Raw genomic sequence first — 14,499 nt, 5'->3', positions numbered from 1 at the left:
GTCTTAATTCCCCTTCACTCATACCTTATCAAACTCTTTGCTGAATATAATGCACCTTTTGGCATGTATTTATCTAACCATATAACACAATTGAAAGACCTCAGAAATTCATAATTAATACCATCAGCGGCCTCAAAAATTTTAGTTATCAGGACAGACTAGCAGCCCTTTCTCTGAACTCAGTCTCTTGCAGACTCCTCCATGGATATATAGCCTTTCATGCCATGAAAGATCCAACCTTATTTGATCTCTGTTGCAGAGCTAATGGTACATCAAATACTCTGTTAAAGGAACTAAGCCTTCACAGCAGATAAATAAGACACATTGACATGATAAAGTTATACCCGTCCATATCCTTCAGCTCTGGAATGAACTTCCACTTCATGCCAAGCAGAGTAACACCCTTGCCAGCTTCAACTTAAACCCAGATAATTGGATGAGCAGCCTCAAATTCTCTCATGTTTACATTGTCTTAACCTCCTTGAGGTCAGAGGGAAATGCTGAATAGAGTTTTTTGAGAAGGCTTGAAATGGTCTGCAGACTGATTGCCTAGTATTTACCTATGAACCTAATTCTCAGGTAAGCTGAGTATTATAATGAGCCAAACTTACAAAAAGCACTCAGCTACTGTTTTCCCTGTTTACTTCTGCATACAGTGGAAGCCAACCTTTACTTAGAGAAATTAGCAATGAAGAGCACCAGAGACATGTCACAGACCATCAAATTACTCATTACACTGGAATACTGTGATTGCACAGTCTAATTGTCTTTTGATATATTTGTTGCCTACCCCACTTTTGTTCCCTTCTCACCCCATCTGTTCTATCATTTTCTACATCTATAGTTTCTCTAACCACTGCCTACTTCACTTACTAATGCTATCTGTACAGCTTTTCCACAGCATTACAGCATGCAGGACTATTCAGAATATGTATCACTCAATTATATTTTTCAAAAAATGATACATTTCTTTAACTACATAACCAAAATCTATACCAAACATGCAAGCATATAAAACTATTATAACATTAATATTACCTACCTGCACATACATTACTAATGTCACACCATTAACTCAACATTACTTACTCATTGCCACAACAATCAATTGCCATTGCTATACAGATTTATATATTCTCTATTCGGATAACCTAAATATACTACCCAGACTAACCTACTCTAAACAAAGAGCCCTATTTACCTATATCTACCTATGAAAGTATAAGTAAACATTCTCCACCTTTACCTGCCTACCGCTGCTATACTACCATGAGTTAAAGAATCAAACCCTGGACCTGGTGCTAATACATTTATCAGATCATCAAACATATTATACAGCTCATGTCAGCTCTGCTTACAAGATGTTTACAAAGCCATGATTATGATTTTGAATTGCAACTCAGGTGTCTGCTGAAGCTGCCATGGGGGGGGGGGGTGAAAATCTGCAGGGTCACATCTCTTCATGGCAGGGGCATGCCTCATGCCCAATGCTCATTCCTCTTGTACAATCCCAGGAGATGATGGGAGATGCAACAGGTTTACTGTCTTCAAGGAGGCAGGGACATTTTGAGGGGGTCACATTACCTGTGGGAAACAAGTGACATTGCCTTGCTGATATCTATTGTATCCCAAACCCTAGGGCAGATATGGGCATGTACAGAAGGATCGGGGCATTAAAGTTATTCCCCCCTTGGCCTTGGATAAGTGATGTCTCTGCTGCTTGTCTGTCATCTACTAGGGTAATGAGTAAACTGCATGGGGCAATGGGAAGGGGGGTGCTTGGTGGTCAGTGATACAGGAAGGAAATAAAAACCAAGAAAAAAAACTTAAACACATCAAGAAATGCAAAGGAAAAAAAAAATCACACACATAAAAACCAGAAGCATATATATATATATATATATATATATATATATATATATATATATAGTACTCAGCCTTCAGTTTCATGCCCTTAAAGTCTTAAGACATGGCTAATATAAGGCATCAAAGATAATGAAGCTGCAATATCAGAAGACTCTGTTTTTTAGGGAAGCTCATACCACTAAAAAAGTAGGAGGACTAAAATCTTAGCTCACAACTTAGCACATGCAAAACTCAATTCAAATTAACCATTTAAAGTCTAAGGAAGGGAAGCAATTCTTACCACACCATGGAAATAATAATAATCTTCATACTGGATGCATCTACCTAAATCCTGCAAAAGCTGCAAAACACATACCAGAAACATCAGACTGGTTCCTTGATACCTGCACTAGAAAACTATTGCCCTGGGTGGTTTGGATTACCCTTGAACTGGAAATGCCATCGACTATTTCAATAATTATATGTAAGCCCCAGTGTTTCTCAGATGATAAAAAACAATAAATTCCACCATAACCAAAGGTCTTCCAACAAAAAATACAAAGCAAAAGTAAGAAGGAATGACCAGCACAGTTAACATGAAAAGTGTTATTTATTAAATACAAAATTAAACTCTTTTGTGCATAAGCACTTCATCAGACTAAATTTAGACAAGCCAAGGAACAACTTGAATACAATTTAAAAAAGAAAACATCCAACCAGATTTCACAATAAAAACAGCTGACATCAATTCCTATTAAATACTATGGCATTTTTAGTAGTTAACTGAATCATTTTAAAGAGAAAGATATGGACAAAATATAAATTAATATGCTTATATAAAGCATTCATACTAACATTCCTTCTGCTGTCTCCAACATGCTCCAACACCCTTTCTCTCAAACTACAAGTCATCATCCCTACATAAAAACTGAGGCAAACTGTGCAAGTTGCTAAATATACCAATTTTTTACTTCTACAGTCTGCGTAAAGCTTAAAATCATACTTAATATTAGTAACAGGATGAATAAAATAAGGGACTTCAGAAATACTAGAGGTGGGGACCTCCTTAATAAAACTGGGCTAATGAACTTAAGTGGATTCTAACTTTGCAAGAAGATAGGAATTATGGTTTGAATGAAAACACATCACTAGGACCATATTTAAAAGGATCCAAGATTAAGCATTTATTTGTTACCAATGTATTTAATATGACTTGATGTCAGCTGTTTTTATTGTGAATTCTGACAGGATATTTTCATTTTTAAATTGTACTGAAGTTGTTCCTTGGCTTGTCTTACTTCCATCACCATTGATAACAACAACAAACTTCATATTCACTTTAAGGGCATATTACAAATGCACATTGCTGCCTTGCTTAATAGCTAGCATCTGTCACACCCAAAGAAGTTCTGCAATGTACAGCTGCAGATCAGAGTTATAATTTCTGGATCCTCAGGATTTCACCAACCTTATACTAAGTCCATTACCTTCCAGTTTAGTATTAACAACAACAATTGAAACATGTTCAAAACTGTTTTACTGACAAACCAACACACATAACACTTTCCAGAAGGAGGAATAAATAACTGTTCAGTACTATTACCTTCTTCCAATACATTATAATAGTGACACCAACCAGGCTACTCAGGCATACAAATTACTGTTTATCCTCAAAAATAATTAGCCATTATGTATCTGAATGGCAGAATTTAGCTCTGAGCAGTAACTATTGATAGACATATACCAAACAGATATAGTGCAGGAGTTCAATGCACAAACTAGTTTTATATTCCCAAACTCGCACATGCACATTTTAAAAAACAATTTCACACTTTTCTTTTAAAATATGAAATAATATGAAAGGCAAATGCAATTTTAATGAAAGAAAAAGTTCAATGCAATTTATTTTATATTTATCTTTTAAACTACTACTTAAAGTTTTCTTAATTTAATACAACTTAGTACATCTTAGTTCACTTCTCCTACACTTCCCTTCAGAATGAACAGTTACATTTGCAGCCTAGTACAGCTTTTCACAAATCCCAACTGATTTATCTAAAGTTAAACATTCTTGCAAAACAAATTAAAACCTCTCACTGCATTTCAACTGTGTGCAGCCACTTGAATCAGTCAATAAAATAAGCAAAATGGATTAGTCATCACTGCTCTCTGATCTTGTATTACTTAGATATTCTAACACCTTGATACTAATCACCCCAGGTCAGAACATTCATAATCACTGTAATTAAGTGTACATAATGTTAATGTTTATACTGTGTATTTGTGCTGTCTGATGCTAACCCATTGCATACCTATACATAACTGTACACATACAGTCTTGCATTTGTATTTTAATTCAATATGTCCTGCTTTGGAGAATCAGTTATGTACAGAATATGCTTCCAAATCCATTATTACTACATTGTATTTCTTGTGGCTTTGATATACTCTATTTATGTAAATAATTGATATATAGTACCTGAGCATAACTACTGATGCATGTATCAGCTGTAAAACAAACCTGCTACTATTGTATATTGCTATTAAAAGCTATATCCATCATGGGTCCCCTCTGAAAATGCCTTTTTCCAGAAGGGTTAAACCAGTCAACAAGCCATAAATAAAATAAACAGCTAACCTCCAGCATGTCTAACAGATTTGTCCCGAGGTCTCCTCCTGGTGGGCTTTATCTGGTAGTTCTCCCAAAGAAGATACCCGGGGGGGGTGTATTTTCACTAAATATCCAAACTGGAAATATCCAAACTGTTTGAACTGACTCCTCAACTTGGATGATCATTTTCTCTCTGTTTTCCTCACTCATTTAGTTTCTCACATTATCACTGACAGTCAGACCAGCAGCCCTGGGAAGGAACTTCATTTCCACTGCTATTGTATGCAATGACATCTTTTTAGTCACTACCCTGTGCTCATGACCACAGGGAAAAGGAGTGACAAGTAAACTGTGAGGCATGCAAATCGAAATCTTCTTAAAACAGTTCTTCCTTTACAGCCACAGTTCAAAATAACACTGTTGCACCTCACCATTCATCAGTACCCTTATCATCTCTAACATTACTGATATGCAAGATACTAAAATACTTAAACTACTCTGTGTGTGTGGTAGTTGCTCCTTTCTCATCCACAGAGATCAGTTTATGCGTTTCTGGAAGAGATCCATGCCCTCTGACTTCAGGGAGCTAAGTTTAATCTCTATGTACAGCAGCTGATTGTCTCTCACATGCAGAGACCAGTTTACTCATTTCTGGAAGAGATCCATGCACTCTGACTTTGGGGGAGCAGAGTTTCAACTCCATGTATAGTAGCTGATTGTCTCTCACATGCAGAGATCAGTTTACTTATTTCTGGAAGAGAGCCATACCTCTCAACCTCTTAGTGCATGAAATCTGGACAACGTCTAACAAAATGGGGGGAGACAAAGGCCCAAAAATAGGGACAGGTTTTAAACAGTGCACTTATAAACTTAGAAATTTGCTAGAGTAGCAGGGTTTGTGTTAACATACATTTTAACGAAGAAATAAGCAAAGGTCCAACCATCCAGCAGAATAAAATGGTTTAATAAAGTCTAAAACACACAAAGCTTTCAATTCACAAGACTCTTCATCAGTGTTACAACTAGCATAAAACCATTCAATATTTAAACTACATCCAGCCTATCATATTCACAATATCAATCACATGACTAATTAACACATTTATACAACACTTTTATTCTACTGAACAATTGCACCTTTGCTTATTTCTTCATTTACATTTCCCATTAGGTTGCTGTTAGGTCCATCTGGCTGCCTTACTATCTGTTTTTTTTTGGATATTCATTTTTTGGACTGTTTGGTGGCACGTCCTTATACTTCCAGTACTATGTTAGTGGTTTCAACTCAACATTGTTTCAACTCTTTTTACATCCTGCAAATTTCTACCTAAAATGCAGGATTCCCAAACTGAAACACAGAACAATGAGATTTTAAATCTTACACAGTTAGTCACAGTTCTAATGCAACAAGTTGGTGAAATACAGGCCCAGCTTAAAAGACTACAAAACCCAGGAGGCAGTGGTGCTGACTAACAGCCCAGTGTATTTTTGGAAGCGTTAACTAATCAAGGAGACTTTTCTGAGTCATCACTTGATCGAAGGGGAAGGCCTGAGATGAATACCATGCCTGGAGGACATCAAGTGGATTTGGGACTTTATAACAAAGATGGTTTTAATTTTGAACAATGGGTCAAAATGGACATTTGTTTTTCCAGTAAGGAGAATGTGAGCAGTAACAGGCAAGTGCCTAAAACTTTTGATTATAAAATTAAGGAATTTGAAAGTAAACTTTTTGAAATGAAAGGGCTGCAATGTGATAATTTGTACTTAACTGAGAACCTTAAAAATAAAAGGGTCCCTAGGAGACTTAAGACTTTATAAATTTCCAAATGGTCTGAGGCCCAGATCTGTGGAAACAGACAAGCTTAGAAATATGTTTGACAGATTTGGCTATGAACTAATGTAATTTATTATAAGGAACAACAATGTTAAAATAAATGTATTATTAGATGAATTGAATGTACTTAATGATGAAATTATGAATGATTTATTATTTGAACACAATGTTTGTTAGATATTAGTGTGGTTAAAAAAGTTGAAAATTATGTTACAGGGTATGTTGAGAGAAAAAAGAAAAAAAACAGCAAGGGATGAAAGTGAATACAATATAAAAAACAGCATATATTTTACCAAATACATAGTTTGAACAAAATGGTGCAGGGCATAACAAACAGTAGATCACGTTTCGAACAAGGACAGGAATATGAAGTGAGAAATAACAGTAGATTTGATGAGGAGATGGATAAGTATGAGTGAGAATACCCACCCTTAAGAAGGTCGGTACGGTTGGAAAATAAAAATCGACAAAAGAATGTTTTTCAACAACCCCAGACCCCGAGGGGGGGGGTGAGGATCGAGGTTTATGAATTAAATCATTAATTAAACCTTGAGGTGAGTTCTGTGGAGGAAAATATTATTAAGGAAGGAAGGATATTTAAGTATTGCAGTTTTAACATATTTAATTATACTGACTTAAAGGTAGATAAAAGCTTTTTTACCTTGTTAAGTAAAGAGTTTAAGTTTGCACCCTGCTTTAAGGCCAGTTTGGTAGATGTTATGACTGAATTAAAATTGTTTACAAGAAGGTTAAATTTAAAAGTGTTTTTTAAAGATGACAATATTCCATCCGATGTGAACACTGGGACAAATTTAAAGAAAAAAGTTGTTTCAACCTTTCCCCCCATGCACCTGACAATGCCGGCATTTGAAGGGGCATGCTCTATGGATTTATATTCTTCGATGTATGGTAATAATAACAATAGGATGTCAAAGAACAACCTTACAAAAGAAGAACGTGAACTTATTAGAATGTTTCATGACAATGATGAAGTAAGAGTCATAAAGCTTGATAAGGGGGGGGGGTTGTATTATTCAACAAAATGGACTATATAAATTTACTACCTTAGATTTTTTATGACACTGATAAATATCATGAGGTTTCCAAGAACAAAATATATATAGCTCATAGAAAAATTCAACTACTTTTGGAGAACTCTTTGTTTAAAGAAGTTATTTTGGAAGAGGTATTTAAATTTTTAAAGAGTGAACATATACTAATCCCGGTGGCTTTTGGCATACCCAAGGTCCATAAAAATATAGAAAATCCCTCTTTTAGAATAATAATATCTGTGCAAAATGGCCCTACATATTCTTTAGGGGTATTTATAGACAGGGTAGTGGAAAATGCCATAGCACTGATTGACCATATGCTTAAGGATTCATGGGACCTCTTATCAAAAATAAAACATGAATAGTACTGTGAACAGGTGGGTTTTGCTATGATCGATAGTGTTGATTTATTTACATCCATCCCCCATCACGAAGGTATACAATTATTTGAAGAAGCAATACAAAGTCTCACCAGGTAAGATAAAACTTTGATTAGATTTATTATTTTGGCCATGAAAGTGATTCTGGCCAATAACTACTTCACTTCTGAAGGAGCTTATTTTAAACAACTCAGGGGAGTAGCTGAGGGTGCAAGTTGTGCACCCATATTTGCTAACCTGGTATTATATGCATGGGAGGCCAAATATATATTTAACAGCAATTTCTCTGACAAATGGTTAAGTTACTTTTGTTTTTTGGATGACATCCTTATAATTTGAAAAATATGGAAGAGAATAATGAATCTTTTTTTAGAATATATTAATAATACCTCATCCTTTCTTAAGTTTACAAGTAATTTCAACAACAAGGCCATAAATTATTTGGACATCACCCTTAGTAAGGACAATATTAGGAGAAAATTCACTACAACAACATATAGAAAAGAGACTTTTTCTAATAATTATTTAGATTTTCAGAGTTGTCACCCTGGTTACACCAAGGGAAATATATACAAGGGGTAATTAGTCAGGGCAGCATGCATGTGCTCTGAGTTGGAATTATTTGAAATAAAAGTAACCAAAATCAGTTCAATAGTTATAGAAATGGAGTACCCTAAAAAACTAATAGCAGATATTAGTGGTGAACTAAAAAGAGGTTGGGGGACAAAGTTTAAGTCATTATTGGGTAGTAGGGAGATGTCCAACAAAGCCGATAAGGAAGGGCATTCTGCAAAAATGGGAATGGTGATTCCATATGCATCAAATAGTAAGGTAGTTAAAAAAATAGTGGTCAGGAATTGGAATATTTTTAAGGGCAATTTGGAGGTTAGGAAATGGGTCTATATCACATTATCAAAGTTTTACAACTTCAAACGCTATATGGTCGATCCCATATGTTCAAAGTTGTAAAACTTCAAAAACTTAAAAATAAATAAATAAATAATAAATAAATTACCTGTCAGTTGTAAGCAAGGGGGCAAGCACCCCTGCACCCCCACATTGAGGGCTGCACTGCCCACACCCCCCCACTTTTTAAATATACCAACTCTGAGACCGCACTACAATGCAGTACAGTGCAGAAAGGGAAGATTTGCCTTTACTACACTGTAGCATGATCTTAGAGTTGGCAAATTTAAAGTGCAGGGGGTGTGGGGGTGTAGGGGGGGCTTGCCCCCCTGCTTACAACTGTCAGATACATTTTTATTACTTTTTTTAAAGTTTTCGAAGTTTTACAACTTTGAACATATGGGCTCGACCATATAGCATTTGAAGTTGTAAAGTTTCGACAACGTCATATAGACCCTTATGAAATATGTAGGTGGGGAGCCCAAATTTATTTACAAGACGGGTAAGAATTGTAAATTAATGTTTGAACAATGCATTATTAGAGATATTGTACCCAGCATAGAGACCACTAGTTGTGGAGCCTGCAACCAATGTCAGTATATATTAAGGCATAACACCCTCGTTTTAGAAGGTATACTCTTTGAAATTAGGTTGCAAAAGGGTAATTGTAACATGAGAAGTGTTGTATACATTGTGATATGTGTTGGATGTGGGCATTACTATGTTGGTAAGACAGAAAAACTTTTTTAAAAAAAGAATATATGAACATGTATATGTTATACAGAGAGCCAACACTGGTAATGCCCTATTCAGACACAGTACTGAATGCCCAAATTTTTCTAAATTCAAATTTGGTATTTTTGAGGTGTCCCTAAGCACCCAAAAGGTGGTTGGTGGGAACTGAACTTAGAATTTGCTGAATTACAATGGCAAATGAGGTTGAATGCAGTTAAGGCACCTGGCATCAATGATAATATCTCTTTATTACCAGTGCTTAAAAAGAGGGCACTAAAATTATAAATTATTACAACACCACCTCATGTAAACATATGTAATTTTGTTTTCCTGGTGCATCCCATCTATTATGGCTGTTTTATAACATAGTATATTTTATAACATATTTTATTAATACATTATACATTTCAGCATTGTGTTAACATTTCATTACATCTTAACAGCATCCGCTTCTTTTATTAGGTTTTTAGTAACATTTTATAGTAACATATTTTTAAGTGATTTTTTTTTTACTGTGTGCATTCAAATTTGTGTGTGATGTTTCTTGTAAAAAGCACTTGTCACTTTAAATGTTATGGGTGTAACAACCAGTTAATTGATTCAATATAAAAGGAAGGTTCTGAAATGTAATGGCTGTTCTGATGAAGTCCCCTTGCTTGTTGTTGAGGGACAAAAGTGCTTAACAGTCTTTTTATTTTTTGTGATTTAGTCAATAAACTCATCTGTTCAAATGATCTGGATTTAAAGTTTTGCATTTTGGAAGCATGAATTCGACTTGACTCTGAGCAAATAGTTATGCCATTCTAGAACTCTCTAGATGGGAGGAATTGTTTGTACATGATTACTTAGATGGTGAAGTAAGATATAATGAGAACTTGAAGTTCTATAAGCATTTTGTTGATGATACTTTTTCATTATGGTAAGGTAATATAGAATCATTAAATACTTTTGTTAATTATTTACAACAAACTACAGCCTTTTTGAAATTTAATTTGACATTTTCTAAAGAACTGATCATTTTTTAGATATTAGGATATAAATCAACAATGGTTATTTTGAGACCTCTATGAAAAAATGTACAAACTACTAGATATCTACACCATACAAGCATGCATCCTAGGCATATTTATAATAGTGTTGTAAGAAACCAGTTCTCGAGAGCTACTCGGCTTAACGCCAAGGAAGATGGTTTTATTACAGAGATGGATGTTATGACTAAAGATTTTCATATTAGAGGCTATTCTGAAGAAATACTTAACCATAATAGACAGATGGTAATATCTCAGAGAGCTGATACTGCAAAACCTTTCCTTTTAGGTAATTATGTAGTTTCTCTACACATAATGATAATAATAACAATTCATCAAATAGACCTAAATCAATGAGATATGTTATGAAGTTTAATAGGTGTACATCGCAAATTAAAGCCATAATTAAAAACAATTGGGGTATCTTAGAGTCAGACCCAGAAGTAAAGAAAATAGTTGGTCAATCACCACATTTTATATATAAAAGGGAAAGGAATTTGAAGCACTATTTGTGCTAATAAACAGGTTACTGTATCATGTTATAATTGTTCTTTTTGCAAGTATATAAATTTGAATACTGAATTTATACACCGTTTTGAATAAGATTTTTAATTTTAGTAGCTTTGCAACATGTGTTACTGATAACATGATCTATCTTGCTAATTGTGAAAAATGTACATGCTTCTATATAGGAAAGATTAATCAGAAATTAAAAGGCCATATAGCCTCCAATCTCTCTGAAATAAGGAGAAAAGTAGAGATGAATGCATTAGCAAGACATATTGTACAGTGTGGAGAAGATGATGGCTTTAAATTTCCAGTTTTACAAAAGGTAATTCTAGGTAAATGAGGAGTTGATATAATTAATAAGACAGAACTTTCTGAGTATAGGTAGATTAATTATTTCAGGGCAGATAGATCTAGATGGTCTAAATGTAAAGAATACTATTAAACCCCTTTTAAAAGAAAGACGGATGTATGTTAATTGAATATTTATACAAGCTACCGTCCCATAGCCATCCTCTCCCCCCCAGCTCAAATCTTAAAAAAATGCATTCACAAACAACTCCTTAACCATTTTCTTAATCACAACCTACTTTCCCCCACTCAACATGGCTTTAGGCCAAAACATAGTACTAGCATAGCACTGCCCTATTGTCTTTTATTAACACCATCCAAAGTCTCATAAATGATGGCCAACTTGTCTCATCCATAATTCTTGATATGTCAAAAGCCTTTCATACTGTTTCACATGAAATCCTACTCAACTAACTGTCATCTTATGGCCTTAGTTCAACTGCCCTGTCCTGGTTCCATAGCTATCTATCTACCCATCAGCAAGCTACCAAATGGGAATATACCCTTTCCCCTCTTCTCCCCAACTCTATTGATGTACCCCAAGGTTCCATACTTGGCTCCCTTCTTTTTACAATATTTACAAATGACCTCTGCTCTGCAACCCAACTGGCCTCCATAGTCCAGTACATTGATGATGCCACACTTATTTGCTCAGCCACCACTCCCCAGGAACTACAAACAAAAATGCAAATATATTTTCAGGATATAGAAAAATACCTCACTGAATACTAACTCATATTTAACCCTAACAAAACTAAGAAAATAGTCTTCAGAAACAACAAACACAAAATATGTCAGTTTCTTCTAACAATATCTTCTTTAAACGGCACCAAAATATTACCCACAAGTCATACCAAACTTCTAAGTGTCACAATAGATGAAACCTTAAGATTTAATATCCACATCATTCCTCGCCATCAAAAAATTCTACACCAAACTAGGTACACTATATAGAGCCAAACCTTTCCTTACTGTAAGTGCCTGACTAGTCACTGCCACTCACAACTGCTTTCCACTCTCCTCTACGGATCCCAAATATTTACTAATCTATGAAAAAAGCAGATCTGAATAGTCTAGAATCCTGCTATAATAAAATTACAAAGTTCGCTACAGGCCACCCATACAGAACCCACCACTGCTCAGCACTCGCCATACTCAACTGGCTAGAACTCCTAAACCTTTTAACACTCAATCAACTGACCATAATCCACAAAATAATTCACCAGCCCAATGACTGCTCCACACTTACTAACCTAATTCTACCCAATATAAATTACAGATCACTCAGGTCCTTAAACAAACTAATGTTAAAGGTTATTCAACCCCATAACACTAATGGTACCTCTCTCTACTCCCATAAAATTGCTAAGTTTTGGAACACTCTTCCTCAACCCATTGCAAAAAACCCTAGCTATCATCAGTTCAAACACCTCCTAAAAGAACATCTAGCAAATCATTGGCTCTGCTCCTCTCATACTCCTGGCTAAGTCTACCCACTCTCCATGTATTCTCTTATAACTACTCCTTTCCTATCTAGCTCTAGCCCATGTCTACTGTTTTATTTTTTCCACTTGGCTAACATTTTATTATACTTCTCCTATTAGCAGCTAGTGTGATCTTAAATTCTAGGAAATCAATAGTCAAACACTTTTGTAACTGTATATATTTTTGTTTACACTGTGACTTATCAAACATTAGTAATATTGTTAATATTATTGGCTTTTTTTAATTTTTCTCAAATTTGTGTTTGGAGCTTTTCTCCCCAGGTCACCGCTGAAAATGGGTTTCTGGCCCAGACAATCATTACCCGGTAAACAAATATAATAAATAAACAACTAAACTAGAGACTGAACTTTATCATTTACTTTAATCGGGTTCCGGCGTGTAGCCCGCAAGACATTTCCCTGCGAGCTACATTGCTGAAACCAAATGGCTGCAGCAGCAATTTGCCGTAGAGCAATATGGTCGAATAGCAAAGCCACTGCAGCTGTACACAATGCACAGTAATTCTACAACTGGTGGCGATCCTTACAGACAGCTGCCTGTCCATATTCTAGCAGGGACGGCTGTACTAGATGTGTACCATGTTCCGTATTCTCATGTAAGGAATGCATTTATTGTATTATTTATTTATTTTACTGTCAGACGTCTGACAATAAAATAAATAAATAAAATAAATGCATTCCTTACATGAGACTATGGAACATGGCACACATCTAGTATGGCCATCCCTGCTAGAATACGGCCGGGCAGCTGTCTGTAAGGATCGCCACCAGTTGTAAAATTACTGTGCATAGTGTACAGCTGCAGCGGCTATGCTATTCAGCCATATTTCTCTATTGCAAATTGCTGCTTCAGCCAATTGGTTTCAGCGATGTAACTCAACAGGGAAATGTCTTGCGAGCTACACGCCAGAACCCACTTTAATTCTAGTTCAGAATGATACTAATAAAATTTTCAGTTCACATCAGTGTCACATTATTTTTAAACTCCATGCTCTACCTTTCATAAGACAAATTTATTAACAGTCCCAACATGCGCTTTCTCTCTTCTCTTCTCGCTTTAGACCTCTACACAATGACAACCACACACCTCTGTCTCAAAGGTTATCCATTAAAATTAAATGAGTTTCACATGGTTTTATATCTAATACTAAAGAAATATGAAGTAAACTGGCACAACGGCACTTAGCAAAATGATTTATATAACCTGCTGCTGTCGGTGATTGTTCATTTAGGCTCTTTTTACCATCATTTGTATCTGTTCCTTGCATCAACAGATTGAGTTTAACGTCCAAAAGTTCATGAATATCAAGTATTACTGATCGTTAACACTAGTGGTTGATGGACTAAATCTATACCATGTTGCCATGTCCATGGGCGAACTTAAAAAAATACAGACAACAAAAAAGAGAGAAAATTCTGCCACTAAGATAAAGCCGATTTTAACTAGATACACTAAAAATAAAAGACATAAAAAGTAAACAGGCACCACAGCACTCAGTAAAATGATTTACTTAACTTGCTGCTGTAGGTGACTGTTCATTTAGGGTCTTATTATCATCATTTGTATGTGTTCCTTGCATTGCATTGTGAAGCCAGCAGTGGTTAAAGAGGAGCAGTACTTGTTCGCGCAGTCCACTCCAGTCACAGCTTTAGGAGAAACCTCATTCCAAATGCTTTTGGCTAAGGTTCACCTTGACTGGGAGGGTGGAAAAGGAAACAAGCAAGTAGGTGTGTTTGAGGAC

The 14,499-nt window shown here is 35.4% G+C and overlaps 1 protein-coding gene across 1 annotated transcript in view; it reads right to left on the bottom strand.

Annotated features, from left to right (window-relative positions):
- LOC122795736 (BCL2/adenovirus E1B 19 kDa protein-interacting protein 3-like) overlaps positions 1-14,499 on the bottom strand; it is an 864,428-nt gene that overhangs the window by 349,013 nt on the left and 500,916 nt on the right. The gene's annotated exons all lie outside the window — the stretch shown is intronic.

Source organism: Protopterus annectens, chromosome 2.part2, assembly GCF_019279795.1.
Source record: "Protopterus annectens isolate FY-2018-M chromosome 2.part2, PAN1.0, whole genome shotgun sequence".
In the NCBI taxonomy this organism is placed as follows: Eukaryota; Metazoa; Chordata; order Ceratodontiformes; family Protopteridae; genus Protopterus; species Protopterus annectens.
The sequence above is the reverse complement of the archived record's forward strand: the minus strand, read 5'-3'. Positions and strand labels throughout refer to the sequence as shown.